This window comes from Neophocaena asiaeorientalis, unplaced genomic scaffold (assembly GCF_003031525.2).
Source record: "Neophocaena asiaeorientalis asiaeorientalis breed wild unplaced genomic scaffold, Neophocaena_asiaeorientalis_V1.1 scaffold253, whole genome shotgun sequence".
NCBI classification, from domain to species: domain Eukaryota; kingdom Metazoa; phylum Chordata; class Mammalia; order Artiodactyla; family Phocoenidae; genus Neophocaena; species Neophocaena asiaeorientalis.
The window spans coordinates 5,800,421-5,813,961 of record NW_020174553.1 but is presented as its reverse complement, the minus strand read 5'-3'; positions in this window follow the sequence as shown (position 1 = coordinate 5,813,961).

The window sequence follows — 13,541 nt, the reverse complement described above, 5'->3', positions numbered from 1 at the left end:
ATTTCAGGTGTATGTAATGATTCAATGTATGTATATATTGTGAAATGAGCATCACAATAAGTTAGTTAACATCCATCATCACACGTAGCTACACATTTTTGTCTTGTGATAAGAACTTTTAAGATTTATTCTCTTAGAAACTTTCAAATATACAATACAGTGTTATTAACTGTAGTCACCAGGCTATACATTACATTCCCAGGACTTATTTATTTTATAACTGGAAACGTGTACCTTTCCACCACCTTCACCCATTTCAACCTCCCTCCCCAATCCCTACCTCTGGCAACCACCAATCTCTTCTCTGTATCTATGAGTTTGGTTTTTTTGTCTTTTGGGTTTTTTTTCAGATACCACATATAAGTGAGATTATACAGTACTTTCATCTTTCTCTGTCTGACTTATTTCACTTAGTATAACATCCTCAAGGTCCATTCATGTTGTTGCAACTGGCAGGATTTCCTTTATTTTTATAGCTGTTCATTGGGAGGTTTTTGGATTACTGATTCATCCTCCTTACCAGTAGCTGGTCTGCTCAGATTTTCTATTTCTTCATGATTCAGTCTTGGTAGGTTGTATGTTTCTAGGAAATTATCCATTCCTAAAATATGTGTTGTATATAACATATCAATATGTTTTCCATAGCACAACAATGAGGATTAAAATTAGATTACAAATATAAAAACCTTAATTCCTTCAACAGGTACTTATTGAACACCCACTGTGTGCCAGGCACTGCTCTAGGAGCTTGGGATATATCAGTGAACAAAACAGACAGAACTCCCTACCTTCATGGAGCTTACATTCTAACAGACATTAAAGCCACCAGCTTTTATATTTTACTAAAAAGAAAGGATTATAAATTCACCTTACACATGGTGCATGTGTACCCAACATGCTTTATTTTTAATCTTTGGATTTTTGAATGACTACAGGATGAAAGAAAGGGAGCATATCCTGGAGAGAGGGTGCTAGGTGAAAGTCCCTGAGGAGGAAGCATGGAAAAAATCAAGACCACATAAAAACAATGGAAAAGGGCTTCTATCTTATCCAGAAAATAATAACCAATGAAAAGAAAAATTAGAGCTTCAACTAGTTTCCCATTTTGAATGTGCTCTTTTCCACGGACAGGATGACCTCAGCTCGGGCATGACTTATTCTCCACTTAGAGACTGAGGTGAGAAGCAGCAGTGTGAAGGGATGTGGGGAAGACAGTGACTCACAGCTGCTGTTGCCACCATGTGCCTCCAGAATAAGGCCGGTTTTGCTCGTACAAAAGCAGGGCCAGTCTCAGTTCCTGTACATCCCCTCTTATCCGTGATCTTATAAATATTATTATTTTTAACTGATAACGGCTGCCTACCTAGCTAGACTCCTTTTTAAAAGATTGTACATATAAAATGTGTTCCCTTCTGGGAAAAGGATTCATTTGTGTCTGAATGCCAACAGAATCAAACTTATTAACATTTTGGGTATTTTATTTCAATGACGTAATTATGTTTTCACACAGAAAAGCTGTGAAAAAGGCAATATAAAACCCTGAACATAATACATATGAGGGATCTTTTTGAAGGGGTGTTAATGTTTTAAAACTGGATTGTAGTGATGGTTGCACAACTCTGTAATTTACTAATATTATTAACTTACACAGTTAAAATGGGTGAATTTTATGGTGTACAAATACAATAGAAAATGGAAATGCCTATGTCATGGCATATTAGATCATTCTAAAGGTTAAACTAAAACTAAGATTTAAGGAAGGCAATTACGTCTTCAGAACTTTGATTTTCGGTTGCTTAATTTATAATAAAAGTTGAACTTTTGGAATTGAAGCAGAGGGAAGTGTGTTTGATAGACTCTTCTTATTCTACCATTCCACAGTCATTTGTGCAGATTTTGATGGGTTTGCAGAGATGGGTTTGAAGCAACATATATTATGATGGAAATGCCATCATTATGGCATATGCTTAAACTTCTGCTGAGAAAGAAATACCTTGAAATGCCTTAAAAAAAAAAAAAAACCCACTTTAAATATGACCTTAAAGGTCGGATTCCTAACCATACTCAGTCTAGGCTTGAAGAACTAAATACCGCGGTCAGAATGAAGCCTATTTTAGATGTTTCTGCTTGGCTGGTTTTTAAAAACATGCATCTTTGGTAGAAAAAGTGATTGCTATAATGTCTATGATCACTTTAGAATTTGTTTTAAAGCAGACATTGTATTTACACCGGTCTCTGGACAGTTCTAGGTAGTTTTATTGCAGTGCAGTCTCCCTGAGGCTCCATGTGGATGGATCCTCCATGGCAGCGGTCCCCAACCTCTTTGGCACCAGGGACCGGTTTCGTAGAAGACAATTTTTCCTCGAGGGGCGGGGATGATGGGTCAGGTGGTAATGCGATGGGGAATGGCAGATGAAGCTCCACTCGCTCACCAGCACCAGTCCGTGGCCCGGGGGTTGAGGACTCCTGCTCCATGGCGATCAGAGCAAGTTTTTTAGAAAAGATTGTATTGGGTCTGCAGTAAGGACCTCAGCCTCCAAAGCATTGAGTGCAGTGACAAATTATCTGCCAGACCTTTGTCAGCAACGTCTCCACTACTGCTGATTTGCCAGAACCTAGGACCTCACACTGAGGCCATTAAAAAAGGAGCATTTGAATCCCCCTAACTTGAGATGGAACCAAAGAACAAGCCAGTGTACTCAAGTGACCAGGAATTTTATTTTGCATTATTAGGAAGTTAAACACATAAATGTGTTCTAAACCTAATGGTAAGCTAAAATTCTCTTTTCTTCCCCTTACAGTTGGACTGGCACTTCTGTGGTCAACATTTTATGCCAATAAAATCTCATTTGAGAGAGTTGACTTTGATTGAGGTCTTTTTTCAGTCTGAGGATCAGATTCTTAGTGAAAGGTGGTGTTTCCAAACTTCAGGCATTTGAGAATCTTCCCAGGTGTAAGATAAAGATAACAGTTGTGGCAAAAACTAAGAAGTGAGCAGAGCAAGTGTGTGTTGTTTTAAACCAAGAAGGTGCTCACAGATGGCTCAGAGAGAGATTTAGCAAGTCTGTGCTAATTACACTCATACATGGGAATATCTCCATTGAAAACAGCCAGATTCCATTGTACCCCTTCAGTAACTTGCTTACTTCATCAGTAACAATAAAGTATAATATTTAATGGCCTAAAATATTCCATGCTTTGTATTATAGTTACAGCTGGATGTATATTATTAAAACCACAATGAGAGTTCATGAGAGGTGGTCCCCAAAGTATACTGAAGATACAAAATATTTGCTGAAGTTTAGATTTGGACAAATAGAGTATTGTGAGTTCATGATGGCCTCATTTCCTGACATTTCTAAACTTCTGTGTTAGCCCCAAATAGGTTAATTTCTCATACTTAAATAAATTTTTATTTAAATACTTAAATTGTGTGAAATAAAAATACAGTCTATAAAAAAAGTATCCATTTGACATAAAAAGAGATTGATTTGTCCCATTATATAACTATGTATTACGATGTTTCACCACATCTGACACCTTATGTTAAATATCCATTAACTATACAATTTTAATATCCTATGTTATTACATATCAATGGCCAAAATATGATAAGCACCAAGATTTAATTTTAAATTTTCCTTTCAGAATATAACATAAAATAGATGATTCAGGAAAGAAAACTAGATTCAATTAAGTATCTATTGATCAGCCACTATGTGTCAGGAACTGTATTAAGCTTTGAGCATACAGTGTGAAATAAGGCCAACATGTTTTCCAGCTCTCATAGGGCTTATATTCTAGTTGGGAAACAGAAAATAAACAAATGCATGCACAAGATAATTACAGATATTTGCAAGAGTGCTATAGGTGGAATTAGAAGAGTGATTTAATACAAAGTAGTTGGATGAGGCCTCTTTTAAACAGGGTGGTCAGGGAAGGCCTCTGAAGAGATGACATGTAAGCTGAGGCTTGAAGGAGAAACGACAGAGGACTATTTCCTAAATGATCTATAAGTCATTCCTGCTATGGCCATACCATACAGAATCATAGCAGAAAATATCTACCTGCTCTTGTTGGTTCATACTATTAGTGGGAGACCAGACAGCTGGTGTGTGGGTTGCTCTAGAAAAGGAAGGACATGTTGAATAGTATTTTCTCTGTATTTGTTTCTGAATTTTACTAATTACTTAGAGAATTACTTGGCTTATGGAATGAAATTTACATTCTTTAAATATATAAATGTTCTCGGCTTAATGGGGAGCCAAATTTTAACTGAAAACATTAAGTGTAAAAGATATGATACTATAACGTTATGAGCAGCGACACATGTATAATAATTTAAGTAAGGAAACAAAAATGTTGTAGTATTAAATTGAGTAGAATTGACTTTTTGTTATTATTGAATAAATTATAGACTACAAGCTAAGAATGAACTATCAATAAAACTTTATGAAATTGAGACTATCTTTAATACTGCTAGGCATTCATTAAGCTCTCAGTGACAACTGATTAATTAAAAGAAGGAAAACAGGCAACTATGATCTTTATAAAACGTCTCTGAATTTATCTATTATCTCATAACAGTCTTGGTTACCACAATGAGACATTTCAGTTGTCATGATTTTGCAGGAACCTACCGGTTCCCTAGTCCATAGCTATTCTCCATCCCCACCCTCACTCTTGCTAAAAGAACTCCAATTTTGTGCAGATATCAAGAAGTCAAATGATTTTGGAAAAGCTAAGCCCTTCTTCACCCACAAAGGGAGAATCATGATTGGTCTAAGTTAATCATGGTAACCTCTATCCCACTTGCCAGGGATTGGTTTGAGCAGTCATGTGATCCAATTCTGACCAATGATATGAGAAAAGGAGTCAGTGTTATGGTGGCAGGGTGCTTCCAGGAAAAGTCTTTCTTGCTGCCTAAAAGAAAAGCATGGGAATAAGCATGCCACTCCTCCATTTTCTACCTCTTGATCTTGTATAATATTTACCTTTGATGTTAGGATTTGGGGCTCATAAAAACTGATATGAACCAGGATCCTGAAACTAGCAGGTTGGAAGGATGTAAAGATCCTGGGAACATTTTAATGCTGTTGAGGTTATCAAATAATCATCCGTGGAAATAGCCAACATCTGGACTTCTTATATGAAAATAGGAATTTTCTTATTTTAATTTCAGCCTCTTTTAGATGAGTTTTAGTTATTTGCAGCGGTGTGTATCTTCATTCAGTGACTAGTTCTATTCTCAGGTCGTATTTAGTAGATTAACAGAATATACTCTTTTGTAATCCAGATATACAGTTGACTTGGTATTTCAATAAAGACAGGTCAAACTACGCTTCCCAGCAACGGGATGAGTATTCACCATGCAATTGCTCCTTTTGGAGGTAAATTCAAATTGTTACTATTATCTCATTGATCCTTAAAATCTTCACTGTAGAGAAAATGCTGTTTAGTAGTTCTCTCTTTTGAAAGATTAAATCGAAATTTTCCAAGCAGGGTATTTTCTAAGGCAGTGGTTCTTAAGTCTTTTAGTCTCAGGACCCCTTTAAACTCTTAAAAATTATTGAGGATAATTATTTCAAAATAAAAAGTTAAAACAAAAATTATTGAGGGCCCCAAAGACCTTTAGTTTGTGTGGATTATATCTATCAACACTTACTATATTAAAAATCAAAAGTGAGAAAATTTTAAACTATATATATATTTACTAATTCCTTTAGAATAACCATTACCTGTTGCATATTAATGTAAAAATATGTATTTTTATAAAAAGAACTATATTTTCCAGAACTAATTTCTTTGGCAAATCTCTTTAATGTCTGACTTAATGAAAAATGATTGGATTCTTATGTCTGCTCTGTATTCAATCTGTTGCAATATGTTGTCTTGGTCAAAGTACATGAAGAAAATCTGGTCCCAAACAGATATGCTTGAAAAAGAAGGCATTTTTTGAACCCTTAACTGCATTCTAGAGATTCCACAGAAGTCCTGCACACTTCGTGACCCACTGATCTATCATGGTCAGACTATACTGACAAGACTTTGAGAATCCGTGTTGTTTTGTTTTCCATCATCAGGTAGTCACAAGCAAACACGGTAGATTAGAATTAGATCCAATCCTCTGTCTTTTCAGGAAAATTTCCCTCTCCATAATCATGATAAATGGCTCGTTTTATTAACCAACCAAATCTGTCTTAACTTTAAAAATTATTGAAAGAAAATTCAGGAGAAGACTGAGATGAGAACCTAACTCCCCCACCCCGGGGTTAGGACGTCATCATATGAATTATCAGAGGACATACACATTCACTTCATAACATAAAAGTCTTGAAATTCTGTCTTTGAGCTCAGAATCAATTGTGAAATGCTTTATCTGGTAGTCATTCGTGTCCTCCAGTAATTCTGGGATGCTCACCCTAGGTACATGGCAAGGTGCCCTTTCTGCCTATCCCCTGAAGTCAGGTGTGGCCTTGTGATATATGGGTGGAAGTGATATGTCTCATTTCTGAATGGAAGCCTCAAGAACCAATGGGCACTTTGTCATGTTCCTTTCCCCCTTGTCTGGATGGAGGAGATTCCATTGGTCTGAATAAGGAAGATATGGAGCAGGACCTCCCACTGACCAGAAGTAAACCTTTGTGGTTTTAAACTAGTAAGATTTTGGAGTTGTTTGTTCCTGTGATGTAACACAGCCTGTGCTGCCCGATTCACTTTACTTTTTGATCCATTAATGAAGAATGCCAAGGAAGCAAACAGTATAATCATAACAGTCTCTCTAGTTTTAAGAAGCTGCAAGACCAGATAAGAACTGTATTGCTTTTGACCAAAAGTTTACCGGGAAAGAAATATATTTAATGTGACCTTTGAAGCAAATTATAATAACCAAAACAATACCAAATTGAGATGAATTTCTGATGTTGTAGACAACATTTTGGAGTTGATTTCATTAAAAAACTCTTCATTCATTCTAAAAATATTCATATGCTAGGCTCTAGAGAGATACATCGATGGAATCCACCCTCATGGAGTAAATTATTCCTGAAAACTTCATAGAAATTATGAGTCTAAGTCAGAATTCTGTTTGATATTTAAGTCTATAGGCATGGAAAAGAACAAAGCAATTTATGGTTTTGTAAATGAAGTATCTTAGTTTAGGCTTCTATAGCAAATTGCCACAGACTGAGTGGCTTGGAAAAGATAAGAATTTATTTCTCACAGTTCTGGAGATTAGAAGACCAAGATCAGGGTGCCAGCATGGTCAGTTTCTAATGAGGGCTCTCTTCCTAGCACGTGTACAACTGTCTTCTTGCTGTGTTCTCACATGGAGGAGAGAGCTAGGGATCTCTCTGGGATCTTTTTTATAAGGACACTAATCCCACTCATGAGAGCCCCACCCTCATGACCTATTCACCTCCCAAAGCCCCACTTCCCAGAAAGATCACACCGGGGTTAGGACTTCAACATATGAATTTTCAGAGGACATAAACATTCACTTCATAACATGAAAGTCTTGAAATTCTGTCTTTGAGCACAATGTAATTTTGATGGATGGTTTTTTTATAGGTGAACAAGGTAAGTCGTAGGCGTATTATAACTATCATTATATAACTAAAAATGTATTTTAGATAAAGAAACTGAGGCACTGGGAAGTGACTTGTCTAAAGTCGCCTAGCAGGTAACTGACAGAGCTAAAGTTTGAACCCAAGCAACACAACTCCAGAGATTGTGCTCTATAACCCCTGTGTTATAAAGAATCAAAGATCAGAGCTTACCACTGGAAGTACTCACTAGAAGAATGCACAGGCTGGGTGGCTGGTCTATGAAGAGTAGGTTTCCTTTCCTGGGCTGGGGTCTATGGTCATGGACTCATCATGTTTGCAGAGCAGAGGATTGTCAGGAGCAAGGCAGGCCTCAGTCCTAGGAGGGCCTGAAGTTTTATTTCTACGTGATAGCTAAGAAAGGTTACATTAAAATAGACACCTAGCTTACCCTTCCCCCTCCCCGTGTCCTCAAGTCCATTCTCTACATCTGCATCTTTATTCCTGTCCTGCCCTTAGGTTCTTCATAACCTTCTTTTTTTTTTAGATTCCATATATATGTCTTAGCATACGGTATTTGTTTTTCTCTTTCTGACTTACTTCACTCTGTATGACAGACTCTAGGTCCATCCACCTCACTACAAATAACTCAGTTTCATTTCTTTTTATGGCTGAGTAATATTCCATTGTATACATGTACCACATCTTCTTTATCCATTCATCTGTCGACAGACACTAAGGTTGCTTCCATGTCCTGGCTATAAGCTGGGATGAAGTGAGAGAGTGGCATGGACATATATACACTACCAAATATAAAATAGCTAGTGGCAAGCAGCCACATAGCACAGGGAGATCAGCTCAGTGCTTTGTGACCACCTAGAGGAGTGGGATAAGGAGGGTGGGAGGGAGACGCAAGAGAGAGGGGATATGGGGATATATGTATATGTATAGCAGATTCACTTTGTTATAAAGCAGAAACTAACACACCATTGGAAAGCAATTATACTCTAATAAAGATGTAAAAAAATAAAATAAAATAGACACCTTGGTATCAAAACTTTTGGAACTTATATGGCAATTGATTATTTACAGTCTAAAGTTTTTAGAGTGTCAGGCACTTCTTTGTAACAGGTCCGTTTAATCCCCCGTCGTTTCAGTATAGTGCCTCCTCACTCATGCTTCAGCTGTGTCTGTTGTCCTCAGATCCAAAACTTGTCGGGGTTGACCTTTCCAGTCTTCAGCTGTGGCAGGGCAGAGGTGTTTGCCTCGTGCGTGTGCTGGGGAAGGGGGTGTCTGGCTGCTGCAAATCCAGACTTTCAACTAATTCTTCTGTGTTCAGCATCTCTTTACATTCCCATCTTCAAAGGGACCTGGTACCTCCAATGCTTGATGCCTCTGGGGTTCGGTAGCATGAATCAGCTTTTTGGTTGTCAGGTTGTTGCTCTCTCCCACTGCTGGTTTAGGTGTCACCTTTCTTTTGACTGAGGAGTCAGTTACTAATCCTCCTTTCACTCCCATTCTCTTTGCCCTTGAGCATGGATGCCTTTTTTTTGGTGCCTTTACCATCATTTTGAGTAGGGTTTTAGGAGAGAACTGAGATAAATGTGTATATTCAATCCACATTTCCAGATATCTCTTTAATTATGTCATTGAAGGTAAGTGGGATTGAAACAGAACCAAGAACAATCTCTAGGTCAGTATAAATTCAGAAGGATATGCTCTTATTCTCATAAGACTATTACTGACAAGCTGCTGTACGAATGTTAATTTCTGACTGAATGTTGATTTCCTACTGAATGTGAATTCTAACAAGATTGTTCCAGAGCTGGTTTCTATAAACAATTTAAGTCTATTTAAAAATGTGCCATGATACACATAATGCATACCCGATGTTGAATCCAGTAGTTTATTACACAAATTAGTGGAGGGTCCCACGATGAATTCACATTGACTGGGTTTTTTTTGGGGGGGGGTGGTACTGCTTCCGCAGCCCACCCACTCCCCACCTTGTCTTCTGTCTCACAGTCCTTCTGACTGTGGCTAACTTAAGGAAAAGGGAATTTACTGGAAGATTACTAGGGATTCATAGATGCAAAAGGAGGCTGAAATTCAAGAGAGGGAATGACAGGGACAAGGAAACTCAGAGGAGCTATCACCCACAGAGAACAGTCAGGTCAGAATGTTGCTGTTGAGGCTGCCACTGTATAAGAATGATCGTCAAAGAGCCCCATCCTTGCTACACCCTCTCAGGATTCAAGGTCTGGGAACGGCCTCTGTCCAACCCCAGCCACTACAAGGGAATGATATCAAGTTGCTCGCAGCCATGGGAAACTGAACTTGATCCTGCTAGGACCTTCCAGGGCATGTACAGCCTGCCTCCCAGAGCTGTCCACTCACCCATGAGTGGAACTGAATATCTAGCTGTCTCTGGTCTTTTAGCCTAGTAACGCTATTAGAGTAGTACTGCTGTCATGTTGGACTCTGATAAGAGCCACTCCTAAGGATGACAGAATGGGGAACTGGAAGGAAGCTGGTTCCCAACGACTTTGTGGAACTGCCATTCCTGCCCTGGGCTGCCTATTGCCAGATTTCTTTTAACTGAGAGAGAAATAAACTTTTTGGTTTAAAGAAAAAAGCGGGGAAGGGGGTATTACTCTAATGGATTGAAGTGATCCTAAAACCAAGAATTCAAGCCTAGAGAGAATGAAGCAGGCCAAACTACACAGTATTTTTTTTTCCAAACAAATTTAATTTTGTTCCAGCCCTAAAGAAGGGGAAGGACCTAAATTTTAAAAATAAAAATTGCTCAAAAACTAAGTCATTAAAAAAATGAAGCCCCCTCCCTTAGCAATAAATACTGAAATGATATACACACATGAGGCTCAGGAAGGAGGCAAGAACAGGAACCTTGGGGACTCTGTCCCATGACAAGGTCCCAACACTTCTCCCAACTCTGTGCTCTTTGCCTAAAACATAGAAGAGCAATGAAAGAGGCAGAAGATATACCAGGGACGTGTGTGACCCCAGAGAGAGCTGGAACATAACAGGAGAGAAAGAGGACACAAAGTGTCTTACAGGGCAGAGGAAAGGAAAGTTGTCATCTAAAACATCCCCCCAATTCCAGTTGCGTCGCTGGATCTGCTGGTGCAGTTGCCAAGTGCCCTTGAGCTTTTCTCCTCGCCTCCACTCCCTCTCTAGCATGCCATCCAAGGAAGGTCATTCACACTTAGGGCAGGCAGAGGACAGATCAGTACTCTTGGCTTTCAGCTTCTAGGAAACTGGAGGTAAGAGCCAGGAGTTCCTGCCCCCAAGAATTCCCCATAAGAGATCACGGTGGTGGCAGGAAGGGGGTAGTGTATCAGACACCCGCTGGGCCCTGCATCACAGCCCCTGAGCTTCAGCACTGTTCACAGCCGTGACTTTGGCAAATTACTGTGTGGCTTCACACTGAGAGCCCCTTGCCTCCAGCACACTCTGAGCGTCCTTTGCTGCCTGCCCCCCGGGGCCACTGTTCCAGGACCAGGGCAGACGGCTCAGCCCTGAAGACAGGAGGGTCGTTTCCTCCTGGGGCCAACCTCAACCAATGGGTGATGGAGAAATATTTCTCCTGGTCAAATTGTTCAGTAGACAGGTCTGACACTATCTATATACTCCTCAGCCGGCCCTGATGGGATCAAGCCCCAGTTGCCCACTGGGGTGAATAACTTGATAGAATAGCCTTGTAGTAGTTTTTCCTTCTTCCCTGTTTTACACTTTCTGGTTCCTTCCTCTGGCCCCTCAAGATCACATGCTAAATAAATGGCCTGCACACAAGCCTTTGTTTCCGTCTCTGCTCTCGGGGGAGCCAGGCTGAGACACAGCAAGTGCTAAGGAGCCAAAACAAAGCTGGCTTCAGGGATTATATCCATGAAAACAGCAAGCAGCATTTATGTGGGTCCTAGTCACTCTAATTTTAAATATTAGAAAAATAACTGTATGGTGTATCCAAGGTGTCGGTAACTGTGGTCCCATCTCAGAGGTCCCTGGTGTGGACAGACCTTGCATGTACGGTTCAGTACGCCGAGTACAAGCCAGACCTTTTCACCACTGCACTATCTTATTAGGTGTCCAGGATATGACACCTCTTGGACTCACAGGCATCCTGGGGTGCAGTGGGGAGGTAGGTAACCAGGGAACCATCAGCGGGAACCCCAGAAGAGTCTTTCTTTCTAATATATCCCTCCTACTATACACTCCCTGGGTCTGGTGCCAGTGCCCCCTAAGTGATGTTCTCTTGGGGACTAAAGGCACAATCAGTTGGTGTTTTAGTCGTGACAGTGCTGCATGAACACACATACCCCAGATTTCAGTGGCTCAGCACAATGAAAGTTTATTTCTTACTTTTGCAAAGTCCAACGCACATACTCCAGCAGCTTTCCAGGACGGGTGTCCTCCAAATTCCTGCCATCCTGTCGATTCACAGGGTGTAGTGAAAGGGAAAGCAGGATCCAGCGTAGATGATGTCTTACATCCCAGGCCTGGAAGTGGTATGTGCTGCTTCCGTCCAATCCCATTGGCCAGAACCAGTCACATGGTCCCACCCAGATGCTGTGGGCTGGAGACTGCAGACTCCTTGTGTGCCCAGGAGGGAAACAAAATGACCTGGTGAGCAAAGTCGTGTCTCTGTCTCCTGTGGCTGGAGGCTCTTGTGATTGCCGGGCCATCATGGAAGAGGACTCGGATCCCTCCTCAGGCCCATTCTCATGGCACCGGGCTTTTCCCCTTCTTGGGCCACTTGCCCCAGTTTAACTCCCAGACTTCTGGGGTCCCAGCTGGTATTGCTCATCCCTTGCTCCTCTCTTCCGTTTCCCCATCCCCACAACCTCTATTCCTCTCCATACCCCATGTTCTTTTACAACAGACTTCAAAGACTTTTTAAATCTAGAGCCTAAATCAAAAGTAGTCAAATTCGTTTCTCCAAGAGAACAGAAATCTCAGTCTTTGAACCCTCCCAGGGGTAAGAAATAATTACATTCCATCTCTCTCATTCAGCAAAGGAAAGGCTGAAAAAGAACAAAGCAGTCAAATTTTCACCTTCAGGGTGACTGAATATTTGTATTCCGCTATGACTCTTTCATGTCCCCTTTTCTCCGTCCGCATCATCCCCTTCCCCATTCAGGGCCTCACCATCTCCCACCTGGACCTGTCCTGAGTCTTTGCATCTACGCTATACCGTCACTGATATCTTCTCACATGAAAATCTGTCCAAGTCATTCTACAGAGTAGAAACTTACAATAGTTCTCAATATCTCATAGATATGCTTGCATTCACCAGCATGATACCCATGGTAGGAAGAGTAATGCATCCTCCCACCCTGTAAAGGTGTCCACATCCTAATTCCCAGGACCTGTGAATCTGTTTTGGTAAAATGGACTTTGCAGGTGTGATGAAGGATCTTGAGATGGGAGATTATCCTGGATTATTTGGGTGGGCCCGGGATCATCGCAAGCATTTTTGTAAGAGGAAAGCAGAAGGATATCAGTAGTAGGAGACGTGGTGATGGAAGCAAGAGGTCGGAGTGCTATAAAGAAGGAGCCATGAGACAAGGAAAGCAGGAGGCCCCTAGGAGTGGATGAGCCAACGAATGGATTCTCTCCTGGAGCCTCTAAAAGGAGCCAGCCCTGAGACACCTTGATTTTAGCCCCACAAGACTTATTTTGGACTTTTGGCCTTCGGAAGTGTAAGGAAATAAATGTGTTGTTTTGAGCCACTAAGCATGTGGTAATTTATTACAGCAGCAATAGGAAACTGTTATAGTTCCCAAAGCTCTTTCCATCTTCAGCTTCAACCCCTCCCTCTTCTATCCCCTCCAACCACCGTGTAAGAATCACTGTTGAAGGTCTGACCGCAAGTTCTAGGGGCTCCAGGCCCCTCAGGAATGTCTCTCTGCTTCCAGTGCTGACTTTACAATGGGAGGTTTGTGTCCCCAGATGAATGAGTGGTGTGTGGGTGTGCTC